This window comes from Diceros bicornis, chromosome 18 (assembly GCF_020826845.1).
Source record: "Diceros bicornis minor isolate mBicDic1 chromosome 18, mDicBic1.mat.cur, whole genome shotgun sequence".
Lineage (NCBI taxonomy): Eukaryota > Metazoa > Chordata > Mammalia > Perissodactyla > Rhinocerotidae > Diceros > Diceros bicornis.
The window spans coordinates 30,458,276-30,477,668 of record NC_080757.1 but is presented as its reverse complement, the minus strand read 5'-3'; the positions used below and the strand labels follow the sequence as shown (position 1 = coordinate 30,477,668).

At 42.3% G+C, this 19,393-nt stretch overlaps 1 long non-coding RNA gene across 1 annotated transcript; it reads left to right on the top strand.

Moving 5' to 3' along the window:
- Positions 1–1,876: 1,876 nt before the first annotated feature.
- LOC131417319 (uncharacterized) lies at positions 1,877–17,770 on the top strand. Its single transcript, XR_009222704.1, has 3 exons — positions 1,877–2,220; positions 17,442–17,525; positions 17,608–17,770. It is a non-coding gene; the product is annotated as an uncharacterized LOC131417319 (long non-coding RNA).
- Positions 17,771–19,393: the final 1,623 nt, after the last annotated feature.

Below are 19,393 nucleotides of genomic sequence, written 5' to 3'. Positions count from 1 at the left end.
GGCCTCGGTTTTATTGCTTAGTAACCATTGGGAAGCAGCTTCCCGCCAAGTGTCTGGGAGGACACACCCAGTTCCCGGCTCTGGCTGGATGTGAAAGTGAAAGGTTCTCACTGAGCTCTGCGGCTGGGAACTGAGCCACCTGTCAGGAGGAAGAACAGGTCACACCTAACTCGAGGGTGCTCCCAAGTGGCTGTGGACCAGCAGCGGTCCCCTGCAGAGAGAGACAAGAAGTGTGAGCCAAACCATAAGTACGTAGGTCTCAGTACATGGAGAGCACAGAGAAGTCCAGGATACAGAATCCTTGGCTGTAACTTCCACTAGTGGGCTGGATATGCCAGCACTGTCACAGGGTAAACCAGGAGCTTAGAACAACTAATCAATGATAACTAATATTTATTCAGCACTTACTCTGTGCCAGGCATTGGTCTGTGTGTTTATATGAAATATCTCATTGAATCTTCACAACAGTTATAAGAGGCAGGCCCTATTTGTTATCTCCATTTTATAGATGAAGAGATGGAGGCACAGAGAAATTTAATGAGCTTGCCCAGGTCACAAAATTAGCATTTGGCAGAGCTGGGATTTGAGTCTGGCCTGCTAGACTGGAGAGCTTGTCCTCTTCAACACTGAGCTAGTGAGGATGAGGGCAAAAAGATTAGACAGACAAAGTGTTTCTTAAATGGCTACAATGGCTTTCAGCCACGACTGCTTGATGAGGGCACTAGATGGGTCTGCTGATAAAGCAAAAAGCTAAAAGGGTGTGGGGGCGGGTCTAGGATGGCAAACAGCTGTGACAAGTGCTCTCTTACTGGAAGGAAGCTTTTCAAGGTCAGAAGTGTCTGTACCCCCAGTGCCTAGCATGGTGATGGGCACAGAGGAGGTGCTCAATAAAGGTTTGCTGAATGAATGCACAAAAGAACATTTTTTTGGCCATCAGAGCCATTTACATAGAATTACCTCCTAGAGCCCTAATAAACATCTGATTGCCTGCTGATGATATTTTTTTTATTGTGGTAAAATATATTTAGCATAAAATTGACCATTGTAACCATTTTTAAGAGTATAGTTCAATGGCAATGAAGTACATTCACTTGTGCTGTACACAACAATGATAACAGATTAAGAAAGCAACAGTCCCTTTCCTCTCTAAATTAGTCAGCATCAGTGTTGATCAGGGTGGCCTAGGGTATGCCATGGGAACAAAAGAATCCAAAATCTCAGTAGCTTGAAAAAATAAAGGTCTATTTCTTGCTCATGCTACATGTCCATTGCAGATCAGCTGGGGGCTTGGTCCCACATTACTCTTACTCTGGATACCAGGCTGATGGGGAAACGCTGTCTGGAGTGCTGCTGGTTGCTATGGCAGAGAGAAAGTGGCAGATTTTGTGTTGGCTTTTAAGATGTCTGCTCACATGTCATTGGTCAAAGCAGGTCCCTAACCACATCTAACTTCAAAGAGGATGTGGAATTACACTCCTATCATGTGTCTGGAAAGAAGGAAACAGGATATTTGTGAAGAGCCTGTGAATGCAACAAATCTCTTTCAGTTGCAAATGACATAAATCAAATTCAAATTCGCCAAAGCAGAAAAGGGAATTTGCTGCCTCACCTAAGTCTAGGGGTTGTCTAGCTTCAAACACAGTTGGATCTAGGTACTCAAAGATGTCTTCAGTGATCCATCTCTCTTTTGTCTGGGCTTCATTCTCAGCTAGTGTCTCCCCAAGTCATGACAAAAGTAGCCATCAAGTAGTTTCATGCTTATTTTCCACCAAAGGGGGAGTCTCTTTCTACTGTGTTCCACGAAAGTCCCTGGAATGATTTCCACTGGCCTAGATTGAGTCACATGGCCATGCCTGATCCACTCTCTCTGACCCTGATTAGTCTGGCCTGACTCATGTGCCCACCCTCTTGGAGCTGGGACTTGACAAACATGGACTGACAATGGGGGAGGGCTGTTTTCTCCAAATGAAGAGATGATTCCATTACTAGAAGAAGGGACACTGGGCAGGCCAAAACAAAAGATATTCATCATCTCTCTTCCCTTTTGTGGTGGGTCAGATGCCCCTGGGATGGAACCCTGTTGGAATGTGTGACCCCAGGCTTACAGCTGCTACCACTCTTCAATTTATGCTCAAGGAAAGGATAGAGCTTGCTTCGCTCAGCAAGGTGTGGTGGGGAGGGGCTGCTTAGAAGTGGACTATGGAAGGGAATCCATCAAAGGTAAGTTGAGACTGGAACCTGGAGAGTGGGAGAGTGATAACACAACTAAGAGAAATTGAGGGGTGAGAAGGGGAATCGATTTTGGAGGGGAGAGTTGTGCTCTGCATCTTGAATTTGAAATGACCGGGATATACATGTAGAGCAGTCCACAGTCCAGAGCTGCAAAAGCATAGCTCTGGATAAAGGGGAGAGCTAGACATTAACTGGAAAATCATCTAACAATATGAAGTAGGCTATCCAGAGGCCTGAGAAACCTAAGGGAGAAAATGAAAGAAAAAAGTGTGGTCTTCCTTGGGAAATATCCCCAGCTTGTGGGTGAGATGAGGAGGGGGAGCCACCAAAGGTGGCTGGTGTACCAGGATGAAAATGAAATAAAGGGTAGTTTCTACTTCTCAGAGATGTCCACAACTCACCCAGGGAAAGGATGAAAAATACTCTCCAAGTCATTTCCTCTGACTTCACTCTCACCTCTAGTTTTCCTTCTTTTGATCCTGGATTATATTGTCATACCTCTGTGTGTGTCTATGAACACCCATACGCATCCATATATATGATGATATGCTCGATTATACTTACATTTGTTTCTATATATCGTTTGATTGTCAATTGCCTGATCTATCTACTACCTGTTGATCTATCCATGTTTCTGCTCAAAAGATTATTAGAAAAGTCAACGATGCTAATCAGAAGTCTTATCATATTGATTAAAAAACCTGAGCTTTTTCAGCAGTGAGAACTGGGCTCCAATCTGCTATGCTACTTACTAACTCTGTGGCATATTTTAAATTATTCAAGCTCTGAGACTTCATTTCCTAATCTGTGAAACGGAGATAATGATATCTACTTCCTAAAGTCACAGAAATGATTAAATGACATGACATAAGTGGAGCTCTTAGCATAGTGCATGGCACATAAAAGTAACTACCATATTTTGAGAATTTATTTTTAATAATAATAATAAAGGTAATATAGCAGAAAATTTGAAGCCATGAAAAGCCATTCATAATATTGAGGATTAAAAAGGCAGACTGTCAAATAGCATTTACAACACACACACACACACACACGCACACACACAACCATGTAACTGGAAGGATATACACCAAAGTTTAGCAGTGATAGTATGGGTAGGGTTACAGGTGATTTTTGTTTTATTATATTTTACTTTGTTCATCTGCAGTTAGCTGTATATTATTTTGTTTATCTGTAATTCTTGTAGTTTGTACAATACATAGTCACTGCTTATGGAATAATAAGAAAGCATGTCACTATAAAAGAAAGAGAAACAGTGAGTGATTTTTCTGGAAGGCTTAGCAAAGCTGCACTGACTAGATGCCCTGGGATGCATAACGTACCACCTTATCTCTGCAGGCTTCAGTAGTCTTATTTTTCTGCATGTTTGTTTTTTCACTCTCCCAGGCTGTCTTTGATGAATGGAAATACTGCTCTCAGGGAAATCCTACCCCACAGACTCTAGGTTCTCCTAGACTTCGAAGAGCCTGGAGCAGTCTGTCCTTTATCTGGATGTGGGCACAGCTTGCCAGTAAACTCTTCTCTTTGCGGCTACTCTTGAGGGCCTGTGATAATAGAAAGGAGCAGTGTATAAAACATGAGGAAATCTTCTAAGCCATTGATGATTGAGCCCAGAATGTTACAGTCTGCGTGTACTTAGTTCTTATTTTTTAGACCAGCAGATGTACTGCTCCAGCAACTGGAAAGAGCTTGTATCCCACAGTACAGAGTGGCTGATAAGAGGGGAAAGCACCTCAGAGGCTGAGACATGGGGGAAAGGTGAGGGTCTAATTCATATATCAGATCAATCATTTAAATAATTAATATGTGACTTCCCTAACTCTTCATAGCCTTAGGAGTTCACACAGACCAATGACCTTAAGTAATTAGGCTTTGAGTGAAGAAGATTAGTATAACCTTAAATCTCTCTTCACTTCCCACAGGTCTGGTACTCACAATTCTCAAATGCTTACCAAATACTGATGACCTGGGAGTCTGGAGGGTGGGAGAAAGGAATAGGATCATTTCACCAGCTGGTAAAAGTGTTCTCAGTATTCCTAGTTCATCTGTGAGGCTGCTCCTCACATGTGCTTGGTTTAGTACATTTTATACTTTGGGGACTTTTATTGTAGTTACACATGCATACTTGATTCTGAGACCTGCTGATACATCAACAACTGGCTAGGTAGGTTGAGGAAGAAGCTGGTGATTGGGGTGACCGAGACTTGGCAAACTGATGTGGCTGCCTGGTGGGCTCCTGAAGACTCCGAGGCTCCATATCTGAGAAAGTCAGACCTGGTGGGTGGCAACTGGGCCTCCTTCCAACATTTGTTGGGCCCAGGTAAGAATACAAAGAAAGACTCATGTACCACATGTCTAAATAATTAAAGTTTAAAATAAAACTAACAAATGGTTAAATAAAATACATTCTTTTTTTTTTTTAGAGATAGGTCACATGTATGTACTTTATAATTTTATTTATTTATTTTTTCCCCCAAAGGCCCAGTAGATAGTTGTATGTCATAGCTGCACATCCTTCTAGTTGCTGTATGTGGGACGCAGCCTCAGCGTGGCCGGAGAAGCGGTGTGTCAGTGCGCGCCCGGGATCCGAACCCGGGCTGCCAGCAGGGGAGTGCGCGCACTTAACCGCTAAGCCACGGGTTAGCGGTTTCATCACAACACAGCAAACATACTTTCATGACAATAAAATAAAAAATATCCATAAAGCTGTGGTTTTTATACAACTGAAAGCCAGCAAAACAACAAATATGATTGAATGTAATTATTACTGCAGATGTAAAACCAACGCATATTAATTTCAATTTCCTTGGTTTTTTTTCCTTCTGGTGGTTCACCTATATATAATACATATTACTTGTTTCCATGACTTCTGAAGTCTAATATATTACTTTTATAATAATAAAGAAAAAGAAATATACTACTTTTGATTATATTTTGTAATATAATCTAATTGAGTAACTAAGATTTACTTCTAAATATGTTATATATGAGTTCTTCTCTTACTTTAAAACACATGAAATTAATAATCTCATTTTGCGTTCTTCATTCTATGTGGTGATCATTTGATGCATTTTTAAAACCTATATTACATGTTGAACATTTTTGCATCACATTTTGAAATAATTTCCATGAAATCTAGAAAATTTCCATTATTTTCTGTAAATATTAAGCTGTCATTGCCACAAAAAGCATCATTACGTTTGATTAAATATTAGACATTAATATTATTTTATAAGAACATCCTACATCATATAAGAACATCATTTGTCTCTGTTGAATACTATTTTTGTTTTGCCCTTTATTCAATCTTAAAAAAAAATAATTCTAGTAGTCACATATGCATTTTTTGTGCACAAGTGCTATTTCACTTTAGTCAAGAACCTAAGTGTTTCTAGGCACAAACACTTTAACTGGCCAAAACTGATCCTGAGGATTGGTTGTAGAACTCTGTTACAGCAGTAATAAAACACTTGTTTTTGGGCCTATGATATAAAAACATATAGAAGCTATTTCTACAATTTCTTTCTCCATCTAAAATAATTTTTCTGGGGCCAGCCCCGTGGCTTAGCGGTTAAGTGCGCGCGCTCCACTGCTGGCAACCCGGTTTCGGATCCCGGGCGCGCACCGACACACCGCTTCTCCGGCCATGCTGAGGCCGCGTCCCACATACAGCAACTAGAAGGATGTGCAGCTATGACCTACAACTATCCACTGGGGCTTTGGGGGAAAAATAAATAAATAAATAAAATTATAAAATAATTTTTCTGTAAAATTAAATACTAAATTTTCTACCATATTCATGTAATGGAAAGTTGTAATTATTAACCTGAATTGAATTGCATTTTGCTAGGAATATATTTACACTGTCAGAAGGATGAGACAGCCATTTTTCAGGATCACTATCCAATAAGCATAGCAAAGCTCCAGAGGTTTTTTGGTTTTCACATTCAATTGTAGCTCTTATAAATGCAATTTTCTTCATATGCTAATGGACAGGCCAGAATTGTATTTGGCTTTCTGAGTTATGACTTTGTTATGAATAATTCTTTTGTTGTTGTTGTTCTCATTGTTTTAGTCAATAATTGTCTTCATTTAGTAAGGAATATGAAGTTGCAGGAATTTCATATGAGATTTTAAATTGTGGGTTGGAAGATTTTTTTGTTCATTTTCATTTAATTAGTAATGAAATCCTTATTAAATAAAGAATATGTAAAGTCCTGTCTGCAAATTTTTTATTTGGGTCATGCTCAAGAGAAGTCTGCTCCTTCCATTGTTTCCAGTTTCTAGAAATTTGTGTGTGTGTGTGTGGAAAATCAGCCCTGAGCTAACATCCATGCCAATCCTCCTCTTTTTGCTGAGGAAAACTGGCCCTGGGCTAATATCTAGTGCCCATCTTCCTCCACTTTATATGAGACGCCACCACAGCATGGCCTGACAAGGGGTGCCTCAGTGCACACCCAGGATGCGAACCCAGGCCACCACCAGCGGAGCGCACACACTTAACCACTACGCCACAGGGCCAGCCCCATCCAGTTTCTAGAAATTTAAGCAGACTATGTTCTATTTCTTTTTCCTTCAGCCTTTTTCTTCTCTGAGCTCCACTTTTGTATTTTCTATCTCTTTGGTGATCTTGCACTCATTTTCAAAATTATTTAAATAAAGCTGAAATTAATATCTAAATTTTTGGAAAATTTACATCTTATTAAAATTTTTATAAAAATTCATAATTCTAACATTCAATGGACATCTAGTTGCCAATGCATATGATGTTTATATAATGTTGCATCTGGACCTGCATATCTACAAATTGAAGAGTAATATGAGTTATTTAATGTTACAAAATATTCCTTAGCTGTCATTTGCAACTGTTGCAAACACCAGAACCATGCACCACTGGGAAAAGGTACCTTGTTATGCAAGAATCTACTGCATTCATGCTAGCCGAGAGGAAGGATTTGACAAGTTAATTGATTTGTGTTTTTTTCTTAAGTGCTTCCTCCTGCTTGTGCTCTGAAGCAGTGTCTAGCTCTCCATTAGCAGCAACACAGCTTAGAAATCTTCACGGCATTTGGTTTGAGCCCTTTTCCTTTGAGGGACGTAGGGTGAGAAATGTTAACGAAGTAATTTCTTGGGACCTGAACAGTGTAAGTCATGAGAACAAATGTTTAGGATTTATGGATTGTGCTGTGCCAGCACTGAGTGCCAAATCACAACTGATGGGCACCCTTACATTCCTTGATATACCCATCTGTTGTGTTCGTGATACGTGGGGTCCTCCAAAGCTCAAGGCCTGGCTCCTTTTGCCTGGGTTAAGGGTAGTGGTGAGGGCCGGCCCCGTGGCTTAGCGGTTAAGTGCACGCGCTTCGCTGCTGGTGGCCCGGGTTCGGATCCCGGGTGCGCACTGACGCACCGTTTCTCCGGCCATGCTGAGGCCACATCCCACATACAGCAACTAGAAGGATGTGCAGCTATGACTTACAACTATCTACTGGGGCTTTGAGGGAAAAAATAAATAAATAAAATTATTTTTTAAAAAAAAGGGCAGTGGTGGACACTTTGGATGTTGTCTTAGGAACTAGTGAGAGATCTTTGGAGAGTGGGATCCCTGGCAGACTAGAGACTGGGAGAAAGGAGCCACTGGACACTTGGGATGTTGTCTTAGGAACTAGTGAGAGATCTTTGAAGAGTGGGATCCCTGGCAGACTAGAGACTGGGAGAAAGGAGCCACCTCAGGTGAGATTCGAGAGAAGGCAGAGGCAGATTTACCATGAGGCTAATGAAGCTTAAGCTTCAAGGTCCCTCGCTTGCACAGATTGCTCCAAGACCCAAGCCTAATTTTGTGTTCTTTCTCCTAAAGATGGTCCCCAGCTCACAAAACTTAAGTTGGAAAAACTTAAGGTGGGATACCAGGGCCCAAGCCAGTCAGATTCAGGGTAATTCAGGGCACATCCCCTTCCAGCAGCGTCCTGGAGTACTCAACAGGAACCAGAGGTGCTGGAAGCAGAAGGTCTGGGCCAACTCAGTTGGGTCTCACAGTGACGTCAAAAACTGGATTAGATTCATCCAAATCTCTAGAGCAGTGCTGATCAATAGAAACAGAATGAAGTCACATGTGTAATTTTAAATTTTCTAGTGGCTACATTTAAACAAAAAATAAACAGGTGAAAGTAATTTTAATAATATATGTTATGTAACCCAATGTATCCAAAATATTAACCGAGTCCTTAAAATCCAGTGTATATTTTACACTTACAGCACATCTCAATTCAGACTGGCCACATTTCAGTTGCTCCATAGCCACATGTGGCTAGTGATTACCATATTGGGCAGCACCACTGTAGATAATCCCTCTGTCTCTACCTTCCAGTCAATGCTGGCAGGGGGCTGTATTAGTTTCCTATTGCTGCTGTAACAAGTCACCCCAAATTTAGTGGCATAAGACAACACAAATTTATTCTCATATAGTTCTGGAGATCAGAAGTCCAAAATGGGTTTTACCAGGCTAAGATATCAGTCAGGCTGCCTTCTTTTTGGGGAAACTGTTACTTTGCCTTCTCCAGCTTCTAGAGGCTGCCCACATTCCTTGGCTCATGGCCCCACATCATTCCAGCTTTTGCTTCTATAGTCACATCTCCTTCTCTGACTCTAACCCTCCTGCATCCCTTTTATAAGGACCCTTGTGATTTCGTTGGGCCCACACAGATATTCCAGGATAATCTCTGCATCTTAAGATCCTTAACTTAAAGATACTTGCCAAGTCCTCTTTACCACATATAGTAGTATATTCACACGTTCTGGGGATCAAGATGTGGACATCTTTGGGGGGCATTATTTGATCTACCACAGGTATTTTAGGAGAGGCCAAGGCTTCAGGGGAAAGTGCTAGGGCCTCTAGCCAAAATAGGGTCAGGGGAAAAAAGGAACAGCTCCATTTTGTCCAGAGTAAGAGTAAGAATGAGCTGAAACTCTATAGGAGGAAAACTAGGGGGAAGCTGAAAGTGTTGTGTGATAGGGGGAAAACCTAGCTCAAGGTCATCCCAACCAGCAGCCTCCCTTTTTTTTTTGACCATTTAGGAAACTTGTCACAGTTACCAGTCCTAGAACAGAGTTTCTCCTCCAAGGATCATATCCATTCCATGCCACCTGCTCCCCCACTATCCGCTACACACACACACCCCCCTCAGTGCACAAATCAGAGGCAGAATTCACAACATGCTCATGGTAGAGTGGATCTTTTAAAAATTGAAATATTCACTGAGTAAAAAGTTGAACATATGTTTCATTTTCATAAAGGAATACTGTTAAAATGTTACAGTGGGCTCCTGACCAAGGACTCAGCACTAAATAAGTCAGAGATGTGGTTAAAAATACATCCTAAGAGAAAAGATTATAAAATCTGTAATCACCTAGAACAATAAAAGTGTGCTGCTCCAACTCCTATAAAATGGGCTTAAATGGACTCTGCACAATGATTACACAAGGAGTCCAGAGAGCTGTAGAGTGCATAAAAGGGCCATTGGATCACACATTTGAAGTACAGCCCAATTTGATGGCTATCATGTGGTCAAGGATAATCTTCTCAACTTGTTAGAATTTAGGATGGCTCATATGAGATTATTTAATGATCCAAGATATCTCACAGATGCCTTTATTTTCTCTTGGTATATTTCTCTGCAGCAAGCAGAGATATTGAAAACTATTTCCATGACTCAGTACGTCCAGTGCTCAATGTGTTATTGGTAATGGTGGTCCTCCTAGCCAACCTGCTCCAGAGCATTGAAGAAACAAGGCACACTGGAAGGGGTGGGGACCTGACACTTGACACATCCACTCAGGGTATGCCCTGGGAAGGTATCCCACAGGTGTGGGTGCTGGGAGGTGGTCCAGTTTGGCAGGCAGGACGCAGAATCTAGGGAGCAGGGCAATTGATGATAAGCAGTTGTTCAGCAAAATAGGAGGCATCAGGGTCATCCTATATGACAAGAGGAGGTTAGAGGGTAGCAACAGAGCAGGTAATAAATTAACACCCTTGGCATTCTTGGATGCCACAGTCACCACTTAAAATACTCTTGAGTGACCCCAAAGATCTGTGACATGTAGTCGTTTGTCATTTTACCAGGACAGGCATCTTAAACACCTAGCACGTGGGAACTAGTTGAGTGAATGATCGGTATTCCATCCCACTGTGACTCTGTGGTTCTTGGCTCATGGTTGGGCATGCAGAAACATTCCTTAGGTAATTATAAAATAACAATAAACACAATGGTTTTTTCTTTGGAACAGAAAGTCAGCTGCTGATGCCGGTATTAAACTGAAGAGAAATTTAATCAGAAAATGAAATATAACTGAATGTCGAACCCAGCTGGGTTGGGCTTGAAGAGATGAACAGGTCCACTTGTACTCTACACAAAAAAAAAGAAACTGAATTTGAGTATGCATAAAAGCTGGTCATCAAGGGAGAGTTAAATTTTAGTGAAAGTTGAAAAGGAGGTGAACATGTGATGTGAGGCTATGCACAATGAGCAGGTGACCCTTTGGTTCTGGAGAACAGGAGTCACCTGTACAAACAATGTAGGGGTTCAAAATGGCTTGGAAGAGTATTGCTCAAGCATATCATGGGTTTGCCACAATCAGAAATCAAATTTGTAGGAGCTGATATCTGGGAAAGCATGTTTGCAGTAGCAGCCGTTGCTCGGGCTGGAGTTCAGAGGCAGGACTCGGGTGGGGCTAAGGGAACGCTGAAGCAAGGCAGGCACTTAGTCCTGGGAGACCTGGAGGGAATGCTCAGCAGATAATCAAAAGGGCATTTCTGGTTCCGGGAGCAAGGCAGAAAGCAGCCAAGAGAACCTAGGACAAGGGCAAGAAGTCAAAGCTGATCTCAGAGCAAACTTAACTTTGTGCTGTGTCCCCAAGCAGCAGACTAACCATCCTTAACCTTCCTTTTCTAAAGTTGGAATGAGTCCTAAAAAGTGTGGCAGGGCTGAGCCTACAGATTTGGGAGGAGGATCAAAAGCTCTTAAGTATAGAGAAGAGGGCTGCAGAGCTAGGAACCTGGAAGCGTGTGAGAAAAATTGCCCAATGAGAAGAGCAGCTGGCAGCTCAGTGTCAGACTGCTGCGGAGCAGGGTCAAGTCCACTGCTGCAGCATCTGGTTCGCCTTGTCTACAGGAGAACCTTCACAGGAAGTTCTCCACGTGTGGCTGCCTAGATAAAGGTTAGGGCAATTTGTACTGTGCCAATTTGAATAAGCTGGGCTATACATTTCCCAGAGTTCCCTTCTCTGTATGGTTTCAGGTAGGAGTTGGTCAAAAGAGGAATTTGCATGAGATGGAAGGTGGAGATAAAGCAGTAGCCGTTACCCTCTGAAGCCTGTCATGGTTAGAAGTGGCTACAGATAGATGCAGAGGTGCCCCTGGGCTCCAGCTTATCCTTGTTCTCTGCTCCCCATCTACCTCTTCTTACCAACTGCTGACCCTATTGATTGACAGTGGCCCTCAGCTCACTGCCAGATCCTTGACAGTGACCCACACACGGAGTAGCTACCCAGAGGCACGGCTTTCCACTGACCTCCCTGAGCCTTGCCGCAGCCATGCCATTTCAGTGCTGGATGTGCTTAGCTTCTCAGATTGATCAAATGGTGACCTCTCTTCTGATCCCCAACTTTCCTCCTGGTCCTTCACTTCCCCAGCTCCTCCCACCATTCTGTAAGGTCTCCTTCCTGTACTCAATTCGTTTTCCCATAACTTGTAGTGTTTCTGCTTCCCTGAATAACTTCTGGCTGTATTACTAGTAGTAGCCTGTGTAGACTCCTGGGAAATCGAAGCATGGAAGCTTCCACCTGGTTACTTAGTGTGAAGATTCTTTGGTTGCAAGAGACAGAAAGCTATACTGAACTAATTTAAGCAAAAAGGGGGAACTTTATTGGCTCATATCCTCAACCATTAAAATGCAGGGGTGACTGGAGCCAGAAGTTCAAAAATATTAGTCCTTATCTCTTCTGCTCTTTTCCTGTTAGCTTTATTCTTTCCTCCATTTGGAAAGACTGATCAGCCCAGCCTGGGTCATGTGTCCACTACCTGGTCCAATTACAGGCCAGAGGAATGAGGCCTTATAACTGACCCACACTGGATCACTTGCCTACCTCCGTGACGTGGGGTTGACTCTATCATCAGAAGAAATGTAGCACAAATGTGGCCACTGGGAGTATTGTTGTGAGCCAAGAAGACACCTTCATTTATATCTACGGCACTCCATTTTGTAAATTAAATTGGGCAATTTTGAGCACAAGAAAAGCTCTTTCTAGCTAAGGTATCCAAGGAGATATCTGCTAATTGGAAGACACAAATAAATTGCATAGGCCACTCATGGAATCTGATACTGCACTAATACATTTAAGAACTTTTTGCACCATACTAGAAAGCTTACAAACAATCCCCAGGATATTATTGGGCGTCTCCAGATGGAGCTCTAAACATGTCTCACTAGAGGCTTGCTAAGACAGGCAGAAGAATTCCGACAATGAAGGAGCTGATACCTTCTTCATTTTTAGATATTACAAGAAACAAGAGACTGAAAGGTGAGAAGAGAAATATGTCTTAATTAGGAAGCAAAGGATGTGAAAAATGGAGATTGTCATCTTTCCCACATTGAGTCTCCCCAACCACAAACATGGTATCTCTCCATTTGTTTAGGAATTCTTTTATGTCTGTCAATAAAGACTTTAAGTTTTCTCCATAGAAGTCTTGACCATATTTTATTATACTTATTCGTAGACAGTGTGCAGATTTGGGTCCTATTAGAAATGGTAATTTTAAAACTAAAATTTCTAACTGTTTGTTATTGGTGTATAGGAAAGCAATTTTTTTGGCAAGGATCTTATGTCCAGAAACTTGAATGAACTTTATCATCAGTTCCAAGAGTTTTTCTGGAGAGGCTATTGAATTTTCTATATATTATCTCCTAATTTTCACATGAAAGTTAATTTTCCTTAGGCGAAAAATACAAATTAAGTAATGTAAACATAGGACCATAATACCCAGTATTAATTTCTCTTGTTTTCATAAGTAACATTTATTTAGCTCTTACTGGAAATCACAAGGTCTATGGAAGCGTTTTGCAAAGTATGTTCCATCAACCAAGAGAAGGTTTTCATATTTCATGTTATATTCTTTTCTTGGAGATTCACAAAGGCCCTGAGAAGTCCTGCAAAGAAACCTCTCTAACTTGTTACATCCTGCAATCCAAACTTATTTCATCATGGAACCTCTTTTCAAGTAATACCTTCCAGCCTTCTGAGGAACTACTTTTTACAAAGAGCACACTTTGAGAAATGATGGTCTCAGGAAACACAGTCATCATGAAAACTAGTTAATTCTAGGATTTTTTCAAAGAATCGACTGTCTTTTTCACTATATTTTATGAAAGCTAAGCTAGGTAGAACAAGGCTCTATTTGGCTTTTTCTGTTTCTACTCTTTAGTCTTTAACAATAACTCCCTATGAGTTAATGCCAGCATTATAAAAGAAAGAAAAATATGCATATTAATCTCATGAGACTACCCACTACTTCTATTCCTCAGGAAAGGGCCACAGCTGGTCACAGTGGGAGATCATCCTTGTAATTCCGTCAATTCCTTTTGAGTGACATGGAGATGACTTTTTTTTTTTTGCTTCTGTCCCTCTTCCTGCTAACCCCAGACTATCAGCTCTTGTGCCATGTTTTTTCCTTACAAGGTACAGAACCACACAAATTTATCAAAAGCTGTCCTTTCCGTATTCTGGATTATGTACAAAGACTACAAATTTGTCAGAGCACAGCTAAATAAATGGAAATGGAAAAGGCCCACAAGTAGGAAGATATTTTATTAGGGTAAAAACGTTCTAATTATGTAAGTTTTCTTTGTATTGCTATTCCTGATCAGAGAGAGTGTTTATTAGATCATTTGAAAGGATAATGATGAGTGCCTATCTCAGTGGGTCTCACCCTGCTGTACATCAAAATCATTTGTGGAGCTCTGAAAAAATATAAATAACTGGGCCCTACCTGGGAACCTCTGAATCAGAGTCTTCAGAGAAGCTTAAGCGTTTGTATTTTTAAAAGTGCAATTTAGTCTCTGGCATTTATTTTGTGGCCTTTCTGCTTTAATAAACCATTTTTCCATACGGCCTTCCTAAATTTTTCTTCTAATTTAGATTAAAATAATATATATATATTTGTGTGTGTGTGTGTGTGTGTGTGTGTGTGTGTGTGTGAGGAATATCGGCCCTGAGCTAACATCTGCCAATCCTCCTCTTTTTGCTGAGGAAGACTGGCCGTGGGCTAACATCCATGCCCATCTTCCTTCACTTTATATGGGACGCCGCCACAGCATGGCTTGCCAAGCGGTGCGTCAGTGCACACCCGGGATCTGAACCGGCGAACCCTGGGCCGCTGTAGCAGAGCACGCATTTAACCGCTCACGCCACCGGGCCGGCCCCAATAAATAATATTTTTAAAGAAAACAAATTAATTCCAAGCCCACCTCCCAAACACTAACAAATGTTTGTTTCCATGTCTGGCTCTAGTTCTTGTTCATGTAGAGAAATTTTTGATTTCTGAATTTGTCACTTAGAATTTTATTTTTTAAAATGCCCATGCTATCATATAGTGATTATAACTGTCATTTTAGGAATTGTATAATACCCTAGCAAGTACTTCTTTGTATCAAAATTTAGCTCACCATTCCCTTACTATATTGGACATTTAAGCTGTTTCTCTATTTTTAGTTGCTCTAGAGAAAATGGCAATGAAGAACTTGATGTGTATGGATTTTGCTTTCCTTTTGAACCAATTCCCTTGGGATAATTTTCTGAAAATCTGGTTATTGGGTCAAAGGATATGAACGTTTTTTATGACTCTTGTTAATGATTACTAAATTGCTTTCCAAAAGGTTGAAGAAATTCACGAAGCCATGCCCCAACTCCATGGCCTAATTGCTGAGGCTTTCAGGGAGGGGCAGGCAATACTAGAGGTCTGTTGAGTGTTCCCATGACGGAAGGAATGACTCCAAATGTACCCGTCATATTACCTTACTTAAGAACAAGGCAAGAGGAGCCAGCCTGGTGGCGTAGGGGTTAAGTTTGGGCGCTCCACTTCAGTGGCCCGGGGTTTGCAGGTTCGGATCTCAGGTGCGGACCGATGCACCACTCGTCAAGCCATGCTGTGGTGGTGTCCCATATAAAGTAGAGGAAGATGGGCAAGGATGTTAGCCCAGTGCCAATCTTCCCCAGCAAAAAGAGGAGGATCGGCAATGGATGTTAGCTCAGGGCTAATCTTCCTCACAAATAAAAAAGAATAAGGCAAGAAACCTAATAACAACAACAGTATTAGGGCACTGCTCAGCAACCTCATCTACCATGCACCAACACTTTCCTTGCATTCTCTCTAATTCTCAAAACAACCAGGGGGGGTTTGATCTTACTGCCCCTCATTTTACAGATGAGGAAAGGCTGGGAAGGGAGGTTTAGCAACTTGCCCAAGGGTCATTCAGCGCGTTAGTACTGAAATGAAGATTTGAACCTTCTGTTTTACCACTGTTATGCTACGCTGCATTTCACACCACTGGTTCCTGAAGCAGCCACAGAATCTCACCAATTAGATACCTCCCAAGTCATAAATTGGCTGTGAAGTGGAATATTAGATAATAGAAGTGGTAAGTTAAAAATGTCCTCAATTCTCTACCTCTTCTCCCATCTGGAGTCTATTGACATTCCCCTTGAACCTGGGCTGGCCTGGGGACTTCTTTTGACCAAGAGAATGCAGTATGAGTGATGCTGCCCAAGTCTGGGCCTAGATTGAAGACACCTGGCAGCTTCAGCCTTCATCCTCTTGGAGACCCAAGCCACTATGTAGAGAGGTCAAGCTTCCTTGCTGGAGAGACCACAGGGAGAAAGAAAGAAATGCTTGGCCATCCCAGCTGTTCCAGCCATCACAGCTGAGGCACTAGACTTGTGAGTGACACCATCTTGGATCCTCCAACCTCCATCAAGTCCCCCAGCCAACAACATGTGGAGCAGGAAAAACCATCCTCATAAGCTAACAATTAGTGGTTGTTTGGGGTAGTTTGGTACGCAACAAGAGGTAACTGAAGCAATTCGTTTTATTTTGATGAATGTCAAATGCAGAAAGAGTACCAGTGATACAGTCAAGCTTCCCTAACCCTTTAGAAGCAGAATGAAACTCACAGACATTTATTACCTCTCATCCCACCTAGTACTTACTTCTGTCACAGCACTGACCCCTTTACGTGTGTTCATATCCACCTTCCTTACCAGATTGGGGTATTTACCTTGGTAACCACAGCACCTTACATGAGGCCTGGCACAGAATAGTTGTTTGATGCCTATTTGTTGAATGAATCTTGACTTGCTCTTGATTGATTGATGAAAGCACTTGAAATGGAATAATAGCTTTTATTTCTTGGGCTCAGCACTGTGCAAAGTACTTTATATGGATTATCACTTTTAATCTTCACAACAACCCCATGAAGTAGCGTTCGATTATTATCTTCATTTTACAAATGAGGAAACTGAGAGGCTAGGTAAAGTTACTTAGATAACAAGTGTTCTTTAAGTACCTTTGCCAAGCAAGCCAATACTTCAGGCTTTGGCAGAAATTAAATGAATGAAGCCATTGCAGTGCAGTGCAGAAAACTCGCAGAGGTCTGGTTGGCTGATTGTGTCCTGGTGACAGCACTAGCTCTGTTAGGACTTGCTCCCAACTGCAGGAATGTCATGGAGGGTCGTGCAGGTCATGTCCTGCAGAAGGGCATCCAGCCCAAGGGCAGTGGCAGCTGAAATCCAGGCTGTGCTATTTTACTCTGCTCACCAGGGGCCTGGTGCAGGGCAGTATGTGTCTGGGGGAAGGGACACCTGTTGCCTAATTTGCTCAATGCCACTGTATGGCCTAGTGGCAGTCCTAGGTAGAATGCATTAGTCTGTGGGAAACTGCAGTGCCTGATCAAACAGTAGACAGAGGTTACTAAGAAACTTGCCAGGTTTTAGAATAAATAGAGTAAGTGAAATGGCAGGGGGTGTGTGGAGGCTGGGGACAATGGAAAATTTGGGTGAAGTGTCTGAGCTCCCATATTGCTCTATGCTCTGCCTCATCTCTCCTGGGAGTGGGTCACCTTGGCTAAATGTCTCATCCCCAGGGAAGTTCCTGTTTCCCTGCAGTTAATTGAGACTCCTGGATCTTGTGGTTTCAGACCATCCCAGCTGCAATGGTGCATAGAAAGGTATGCAAACTAACAAAAAAAAAACACTGTACAACAGATTATAAACCCCACCCAGAGGGGGCTCACAACAGTTTTCTTACAGAGCCCAAGCAATTCAAACATCCATACACAGGTGCCCAGCATGGTCAGGTGGCCTCCTGGGAGGATCTAACAATTGGGCCAGAAAGAGACACCTCCCATGGAATAAAATGAGGTAGGTAACAGTCTCTGATGATTTAATTGCTTCTTTACATGCACGAGCATGGCTGTAGTTGAAGGCCTAAACTGGTTTTGGGTAGAACTTCACCCTGCCTGAAGTAGTTTGCAGAGTTTCTTAGGCTCAATTTCCAAACTGAACCACCATTCGAAGAAGCTGGGAAAACTGGAGGGTACTCTGGGAAATGGCCAGCCATACCCCTGCCAGCCACCACTGAACAGAACCAGAATTAAGAACTTAACTACATGGCTAGAAAAGTCCCAGAAAGTATGTGGTGGTGTTGGTGCCAGAGCCTGGGTAGTGTCTATTCGAGGCCCCTTCATCATAGCCACTTGGATGGGGCCTCTGCCCTGTGAAGCCAGGGCACATTGGGTCTGGAGGGGAGGAAGGGGACAGCCCCCTTTTATCACCTGCTGAATGACTTCACATTCCCTTTTTCTACCTGGCATCCATGGGTTCAGGAAAGAAGGGCACTGTGTCAGTTTCCTAGGACTGCTGTAACAAAGTACCAAAAACTGGGTGGCTTAAAATAGTAGATTTATTGTCTCATGGTTCTGGAGGAAAGAAGTCCAAAATCAAGTTGTCAATAGGACTGAGCTCCCTCTGAAACCAGTAGAGGAATCCTTCCCAGCCTCTTCCTCACTTCTGGTGGTTTGCTGGCAATCTTGGACTTTCCTTGGCTTGCAGATGCATAAATCCAATCCTCTGTTGTCACACGGTGTTCTCCCTGTGTATCTCTGTCTTCACGTGGCCATCTTCTTATAAGCACACCAGCCGTACTGCATTAGGGGCCCAATCTACTCCACTATGACCTCAACAAATTACATCTGCCCCATTTCCAAATAAGGTCCCATTCTGAGGTACTGGGGATTAGGACTTCAACATAACTTTTTGGGGGGGACACAATTCAATCTATAGCAGACATGCCCCTGTATAAATCTGCTCCTAGGATCTTTAGGTCTGCCTACAGCAGCAGTTAGTGAGTTGGTTAATCCATGGGCTCCAAGTCAGATTGCTTGCGTTAAAACCTTGCCTCTGCAGCTGTGTGACTAAAGGGAATGTAAAATGTATACAGTATAACAAGAGTATCTAGTTTTTGAGGTTGGTGGAGGATTAGGATAAAGTACTTTGCACAGTGCTGGGCATTAAGTGCTCATTAAGTATTGGCCATTAATATTGTTATTCCCCATCTCTTTCCATTGACTCGTCTAGGAGCAGATCATTTATTCTTCCCTGCAAACACACATGGCCCCAGGCCATAACCAAGTGCTTCTTCAGTTTAAGGGAATAGCGAGTGGGGTGGAGAGTGGGAGGGGTTGGGTTCCACTTGTTTATTCTGTTAAACTGAAGGAGTAAAGACACTCCTTCACTGTATTGCCCATAAAGGAGACAGTTCATATTTGTTTGCACTGAAAAAGTTCCTTCTGTAGATGCTTCCAGTAGGAAAGGCAGGACATTTCTCAACTATGTGCCCCCTTAAGTTGGAGGGGCTATCAAGAGAAAACAACTGGCTGACTTTATAAAAGAGCCTCACAAGATGATGTTTTGATGAAATTCCCTAAGGCCCGGCATCAAGCCCTCACTCAGCTTTATGACAGGCTCAGAAACTTCACCATGTTCGAGTCCCAGAACTGAAAGCTGAGTCAAACAAAAAGCATTCACAAACCACACC